Raw genomic sequence first — 8,368 nt, 5'->3', positions numbered from 1 at the left:
AACTTACTATGAGTCCTTAATCACACACACACCTGTAGGAGTAGAGACAGAGACACATAAAGAGATCGAGAGAAAAGAGAGAGAGATGTACCAAGGTACCTATTCAATATCCCCCTGGAATTCAGTCAAATCCTCGCATCGAATGCTTTGCGTCGCTCAATGAGTGCACAGTCGAGCCTCTGAGTTGATCGTGAACTTGAGGGTTCACGGGCTCTGAGAGGCGTCCCACTCAGAGGGAGGTGCTGATCGCAGCCCGTGGCAGTCCAGGAGAGCTCAAAGGGTCTCACTTGGGACCACTCTATATAGGACTGGGAGATGACTGACTTTAGGCATCAGTGAGTTTCCACAAAGCAGGCAGGTGATTTCTGAAGGTTTTGACGTTACCGCTGCCAGGATTGTCTGGAGATAATTGATTAGTTCTGTTCATGTCCTGTACCTTGTTCAGGTGATTGCATCCCTGATACCCTCAGTGCCATTCTGCTCCTCGTCTACACAAGAGCGCCTGGTACAGCTGAGGGCTTCTCTCTGCCAAACCCTTTGTTCAGAGGCCAAGGCTGATCAGGCAACTCAGAACAGCCCGTGTACAAGGTGCGGCTGGGGGGGCGAGGGGATGCACCACCACAATCCCCCCCGTGACTAAAGTCAATCCATCTCTTTCCCAAAGAGTGGTGCTGTGGTCACCTCTTGCCTCTGTGCCTGTAAATAGATTAATATATTACATTGCGATTGTAATTTAGGGGGAAATGTATGTAAGGTGAACCTTTGTAGTCAGCAAAGATTTCATTAGATGAGATTGAACACTATACACGCGAGGAGGTTTTGGCATGAACATAACCTGGTGTGGCCATGCACCAAGTTTTGATGGACAGAACAATGCACCACCACAACTTCCTCTTGACAGGATTAAATTGGATCAAGTGCCTTGAGATAGACCGAGAGACAGACAGACAGACACAGGTACCTCTAGCTTACACTGTCGGCTGCACAGCCATGGGTCACTCAGCATGCCTAAAGAACCCCAGCTCATTGGAAGGAGGAGAAGGACAGTCCCCACCCTGGAGAAGTAAGGCTAGCCCTGCACTAGCCAGATCACACCAGTGTCCCAGCCACGCCAACACCTCTGTGAAACCCTCCCCTCCTCTGGCACCAGGATAAGGAACTGCAGCCAGACCGACTCCAGGGATGCCGGGATCAAGAAAGAAGCAGAAGGATGACAACACCACAGATTTAGCCTCGCTTTGCAAAACAGCCGCCCGCATGGGCGGGGGGTGCGTGTGCGTTAAGTAGCAATTGGTCAAATCAGTTTGGACCTGAACACTTGAAAGGTGTAAGAACCGTGCGTGACACCGCATTCGGGGTGCCCCAGTCTGAACGGGACAGCTCGCGTGCACGAATGCAACAATTCCTCCTGTAATGCTACACTGGGCGTCCCAGGCTCTCTCCTCGGTGGGCAGGGGCCAGTTGCCAAATTTTTGTGAAAGCTCTCCATCGTGGCCACAGGGTCCTGGCCCCATTCCTTCCCCTTGCACAGGAAATTCACCTGCCCCCAAAAGGCATGGTTGGGTTGGGAAACTGTGGGGATGCGAAACCGTTGGGATAGCCATCATGGGGCTGAGAAATCATTGCTGGGATGGGAAACGGTGGTGGGGATGGGAAACCATCATTAAGGACATGAAATCATCAGCCAGATGGGAAGTAACTGAGAGGGGAAGGTGTTGTGCTATGAAAACCAAACCCTTGCGAGGTTGGCTGAAGCAGGTGCTGGCGGAGTGTTCGCCATGGGGACGGAGGCTCTTTGCCCCCAACAAACCCCACACTGACCAACCGCCACGGCAGGTACAGCAGCGGCTCCCGCTCCTCGCAGTGCTCCTGCCCCCCAGGTAACCCCCCGCTGGCTCTGCCCGCCGATACCTCACCCCACCACCCGTTTTCTTCCCCCAGCAGAGAGCTTCCCTCTGCGGCTGCTGATGGCATCGCAAGTGCCCGGCGTGAGCTTCGCCGTTCCAGCCATGCCGCCTCCGGTCACTGCCGGCGTGTCACCCTCTGTCCTGGTGTCCTCTGAGCCTGCCCAGCTCCACCACGTCACCTCCCAGCTGGTGCAGGCCGGCGTCTGGCAGGAGGTGCCAGGGCCCCTGGGGGTCCCGGGGCAGCCGGTGCAGCTCCCCGCCATGGGGCAGCCTCCCTGCGGGGTGCAGCTCCCCCCCATGCCTGCTGCCTGTCTCCCTGCCTACGGCTGGGGACGGCAGCTGGGGACGGGAGCGCTGGTGCCCCACCAGCCCGTGGGGCTGGGGCCTGGCACCGTGCTCCAGGGGCAGCTCCTGTACCCCACAGGCTCCTGCCCGCAGCACATCCCTGCCTGTCCAGACCCCCACCACCCCACAGCTCAGCACTGCGGGCAGGGCCCCCCTGTGCTCCACACCCTGCCCGCCCCGGTCCCCCCAGACCCCCGCACTCTAAGCTACGGCTCCCCACTGCCAGGGGCTGCGCTACGTTCACCGGAACAGGCGACACCGCGCTGCCGGCTGCCGGCGTCAGGGACTCGCCGCGCCCCGCGGCTCCCGGCAGCACCAGGCCGCACGCCCCTGCAGTGCCCCGGGGCAGCCCTGGGAGGCCCCGGGACGGGACGAGGACGCGGAGCGGTGCGGGCAGGCGTAAGGCGGGGCAGGCGCACGCACCGCTCTGGGATGGGGGGAGCCCCTTCTGCCCGCCATGAGGGCGCCGGCCCCGGGCCCGCCCAGCGCCGCTTCCGCCATCACCCCGCGCCCCCACCGGCCCCGCCCCCGCAGAGGAGGCCGCGCCCCCTGCCCGGCAGAGGCTGCAGCCGCGGCGCCACCTGGCGGTTCCTGCGACGAACCACCGCCCCGGAACCCGCCCCCCCACCGCGGCCTGGTACCAACACCCCTGGAGCCGCCATGTCTACCCCGTCCCGCTGCTGACAGCCCCACCACCAGTATCCCAACCGCAGGCGGTACCGGCGTCCCCAGTAAGAGCCACCTCAACCCGGGGCCAAGGATGCCCCGTACCGACCAGAGGGCACATTGCTCAATGCCATGGAGACGTCCCCCCACAGGGGTGAGGAGTGATGGTCGTGGGGCCGATGCACCAACCGCCCGATCCAGAGCCCCAAGCCAGCCCCAGCGTGCCCCCCAGGGACCCTGGTCCCCTGCTGGCAGCCCCGAGACCCCAACTCATGGCAAGAAAGAGACGGCACCAGCAGTGGCATTGAGCAGCAAGGCACACACTGGTGCACCTCCCAAACCCAGGCAGCCCAACTGGCTGCACCTGTCCCCCACGGGGGGCCAAACCCCACGCCAGGGGCTGCCAGAGCAGCTGCACATGCCGCCGCACGTGCCGCAGCCTCCCGCCGACTCCCTGCTGTCCCTCAGGCCCTGGCGGGGCCACACCACTGTGCCCATCCCACCGCAGGAGCAGGAGGACTCGGTGCCCATCACAGACGAGCAGCAGCCCGAGCGGGAGCGCATGACCAAGCTGGCCCAGGAGGGGCGGGAGCGGGCGGCCCTGCAGATGCCACTGGGCCAGCTGCAGTTTTTTGTGCAGAGGGAGGCTGACATGGAGACAGCCAACGAGTACGGCTACCCCTAACCCACCGCTCCAGCATGGTTCCCCATAGCCCCCAAATGCAGAAAAGAACCAGAGACAGAGACCTGCACCCACCTGCTCCAGCCCCCACCCTCTCCCAGAACCCCATCTCTTCCTTAATTCCAGCCCCCACCCTCTCCCAGAACCCCATTTCTTCCTTAATTCATTACACAAGTTGGGTGTTGGCTTTGCAGCACCTCTCTCTTGGCTGCACTCATTTGCACAGAGGCAGGGTGGCACGGGGTTAACGCAGCCCTTGCCCACCCCAGCAGTGGCTGAACAGGGCTGGGGATGGCCCCTGAGAGGATGAGTAGATGGGCATCGCTCTGGGTGGCGAGCATCCATGTGAGAAATCATGTTGATGAGTACCTTCACCAGGAGGACACTGTCCCAGTACTGGCATCACTGCCCCGGTACTAGCATCACCATCACTGCCTCAGCACCAGCATCACTGCCAGCGAGCTGGATCCAGCCCTGGGAACAAGCTGCGTCTGTCTCGAGGGGCCAGGCAGGGACTGGCTGAGGGGCCAAACATGATCACCACTCATGGTCTGCCCCTGACGGGTGGACATATGCCACACCCCATCTCTGCCATCACAGACCCCATGACCATGAGGCACCCGGCACTGAATCTTTCGTAGACACCCTGACTCTGGGTCATGGTTTCATCCATGGCAGAGCAGCTCCCTCACTGCGATCTATAAAGAATCAGCCTGTTGTCACAAATCAGAGTTCATTCCCGGTGTGCCGTGACCAATCTCACACACCCAGACAAGATACTGATTTATGACGCAGTTGCACAAGTCTGAGAGCTAGATGGAACTAGCACACCTCAGTTAACACACAGAAAATATTTATACACTTGGAGCAACAGTTATCGGTATTTTAAAAAGTTGGCTCAGTTACCCTTGTGCCCATTGGTTCTCGCTAGCCTCATCTCCACTTAAGGTGCACATTCAGTGAGGAAGGGGCTTTTGTAAGTAGGGGGCTTTCCCCACCCAAGGGCAGGTTTAGTTAGATGTTAATTAGATGTTAATAGGGATAGTTCATTCACAGCTCAGTTTTTATACAACTCTTTATCGCAAAGTTTCTAATTGGTTCCAATATTTCACAATTAATCATCTCTAACAGTTTCCAAAAATGTACTTAAGGCTCTCAAGGCTACATTGGAGGAATTCAGTTGCAGTTTGAAGACAACAAGCCCTCAACAGAAGCTTTTGTCTTCCGCCAGCTTTCCACAGGGCGGGTCAGTCAGGCAGTGCCATCACCATTGCGGCAGACTCTTGGTAGAACTGGCCACCCTGCACAGACGGGTGTGGGGAGGGGTGTTTAGGGGGTGGGGTAGGCCAAGCTCACTGTCCAGTGCAGGGGTAGGGCTAGCCAAGCCCCCCGAGCTGGTGCAGGGGTAGGCACCCTGCTGCCCTGCCCAGTGCCAGGGGTGCCCAGCATAGACATGGCACCCCTGCCCGCACCCAGGCTTAGGCCTGGGCACCCTGGCTGGCTCCTCGGGTAGACCTGGCCTCCCTGCCCGGTGCAGGTGCAGGGCTGTCCACCCTGGCCTCTTCCAGGGTTAGGCTTGGCAGTTTTGCTCAGTGCTGGTGTAGACCTGGCAGCCCTTCCCGCTTCCCAGTGTAGGCCTGGCCACCCTGTCAAGTGCTGGGATAGGCCTGGCCACCCTGCCTGGACCAGCATAGAAAAGCACAGGCCATCAGCAATCAGTTGCATGGTCCTTTCATCCCGATGCCACATTTTCCAGGAGGGGCCTCACACATGCAGGCACAGCTCCAAACAGGTCCCCAGCACAAACCCCTCATCCACCACCACATGCACACACACACAGTCTTCCCCCAGAACCGTGCAAGACAACTGCACCTGCCTCCAGAGCTGGGCAGGGCATCCAGGCCTTCCCCTGCTTCCCCTGCAGTGGCCAAGCTTTCCCCTGCACAACCATTCACTCAATCCCAAGGTCCAAATACGAGCTTTTTATCTGCAGCAACTTTAAGATGTGCTATTGGAGCTGGAATTCCCGTGGCTGCTGGCGCTTGCCCTCCAGTGGGTCCTCGCTCAAGCATTTGATGTGCACTCATTCCAACTACAGGCCCTTGGAAAAGTCCTGTCTCGTTTTTCATCATGACCTCCCCAGGTCAGGAGTGGATGGTTTGGACACGTGGGATGTGGCAGCCATTTCTCAGGTTCCTTCTCTGGAATCAAACCCCAATTCCCCATCACCCGTGGTCACCATCATAGGCACAGACAGTAGCACTGACAGTTGATACGACAGACGCTCAAACGGGTCGTTGCCACCATGGGGTTGTGCAATTACCTCTAGGCAATCGGCTCTAGGTTATCCAGAGTCACCAAAGCTGCCGGGCAAGCCCAGGTTGGTTTTGGTCTGGTAGATGCATGCATTCCTCACAGGTCAGCACTCATCAGCATGTATTAGCTCTATGTCGTGGTTTAGCCCCAGCCGGCAACTAAGCACCACGCAGCCGCTCGCTCACTCCCCCTCCCACAGTAGGGTGGGGGAGAGAATTAGGAAAAAAAAAAAACCTTGTGGGTTGAGATAAACACAGTTTAATAGGACAGAAAGAAAGAAGGAAACAACAATGATAATACCGACAAAGGAATGTACAAGAACAAGTGATGCCCAATACAGCAATTGCTCACCACCCGGCGATCGACAGCCCGTCCCCGAGCAGCGATTTCCGCCCCCCGGCCAACTCCAGTTTATGTACTGGGCATGACGTCGGATGGTAGGGAATATCTCTTTGGCCAGTCTGGGTCAGCTGTCCCGGCTGTGTCCCCTCCCAGCTCCCCGTGCACCCCCAGCCTGCTCGCTGGCAGGCCAGCACAGGAAGCTGGACTGTCCTTGACTGCTCAGCAGCAACCCAAAACATCAGCACATTATCAACAGTTTCTCATCCCAAATCCAAAACAGTCTCACACTGGCTTCTGTGAAGAAAACCAGCTCTATCCTGGCTGAAACCAGGACAGTATCCACCCCTTATTCCATACCATTTACGTCATGCCCAGGTCCTGTACTTTCAATACATTCCAATTATTCATTATTACTCTTCCTGTCTTTTAATATATACACACAGATATCACTTTCTTAGTCCATGGGCCATCACTTTCTTACACATGGGCCATGTGTAGTTCATTCAGTCCATGACTCTGGGCTTCATCCATCATAGCAGTCTCTCAGGGCAGGGGAGATGGTATGTGGTGTTGGATCGTTATCTGGCACGGTCCATGTCCGTGATCTGCAGGTCGAAGATGTCGGTCTCGAGGGATTTGTTGGGCGCAAGCTGCTGAAGCCAGTTCTGGTTCCATCACTGCTGCATGTTGCTTAGTTTCGGTGAAGCTCATTCTTCATCAGTCTGGGTGATTCTTACTATAATACCATTGATATGGTAGATAGCAACCATAGTAGTAATGACATACTGTATTGTGTAACAATTAACATAATACAATTCAAATCATTGACTATTTTCACCCAAAATCAAGTCTCCTTGAGGTACATCGGACTTCCCCATCCTTCCGCATTACCCACCAAGTGCACCCAGGTCCCTGGGCAAAGGCAATCCCACGAACGGGTTTGCCTTTGCCTGAGGCAGGAGTAACCCAGACTGTCTTCCCCAGCATATTTCTCACATGCACCACAGGGACTTTATCCCCTTCTACAGTACGTAAAAGTTTTGATTGGGCAGGGCCGGCTCTATTAGTAGATCCCCTAGTGTTGACTAACCAGGTGGCTTTTGCTAAATGTTTATCCCAATGTTTGAATGTCCCATCACCCATTGCTCTCAGTGTAGTCTTTAACAGTCCGTTGTATCGTTCAATTTTTCTGGAAGCTGGTGCATGATAGGGGATGTGATACACCCACTCAATGCCGTGCTCTTTGGCCCAGGCGTCTATGAGGTTGTTTCGGAAATGAGTCCCGTTGTCCGACTCAATTCTTTCGGGGGTGCCATGTCGCCATAAGACTTGCTTTTCAAGGCCCAGGATAGTGTTTCGGGCGGTGGCATGGGGCACAGGGTATGTTTCCAGCCATCCGGTGGTTGCTTCCACCATGGTAAGCACATAGCGCTTGCCTTGGCGAGTTTGTGGAAGTGTGATATAGTCAATCTGCCAGGCCTCCCCATATTTATATTTCAACCATCGTCCTTCATACCAGAGGGGCTTTAACCGCTTGGCTTGTTTGATCGCAGCACACGTTTCACATTCATGGATAACCTGTGCAATAGCGTCCATGGTCAGGTCCACCCCTCGATCCCGAGCCCATCTATATGTTGCATCTCTTCCCTGATGGCCTGAGGTGTCATGGGCCCACCGAGCTATAAATAATTCACCCTTATGTTGCCAGTCCAGATCCACCTGAGCCACTTCAATCTTAGCAGCCTGATCCACCTGATGGTTGTTTTGATGTTCTTCGGTGGCCCGACTCTTGGGTACGTGAGCATCTACATGGCGTACTTTTATGACCAGATTCTCTAGTCGGGCAGCAATATCTTGCCACAATTCAGCAGCCCAGATGGGCTTGCCTCTGCGTTGCCAGTTGCTCTGCTTCCATTGCTGTAGCCACCCCCATAGAGCATTTGCCACCATCCATGAGTCAGTATAAAGATAGAGTACTGGCCATTTTTCTCGTTCAGCAATATCTAAAGCCAGCTGGATGGCTTTCACCTCTGCAAACTGACTTGATTCACCTTGTCCTTCAGCGGCTTCTGCGACTCGTCGTGTAGGGCTCCATACAGCAGCTTTCCAC

Source organism: Phaethon aethereus (genome assembly GCF_964289735.1).
Source record: "Phaethon aethereus genome assembly, contig: HAP1_SCAFFOLD_149, whole genome shotgun sequence".
Classification (NCBI taxonomy): domain Eukaryota; kingdom Metazoa; phylum Chordata; class Aves; order Phaethontiformes; family Phaethontidae; genus Phaethon; species Phaethon aethereus.
Note: the sequence above shows the minus strand (reverse complement) of the source record.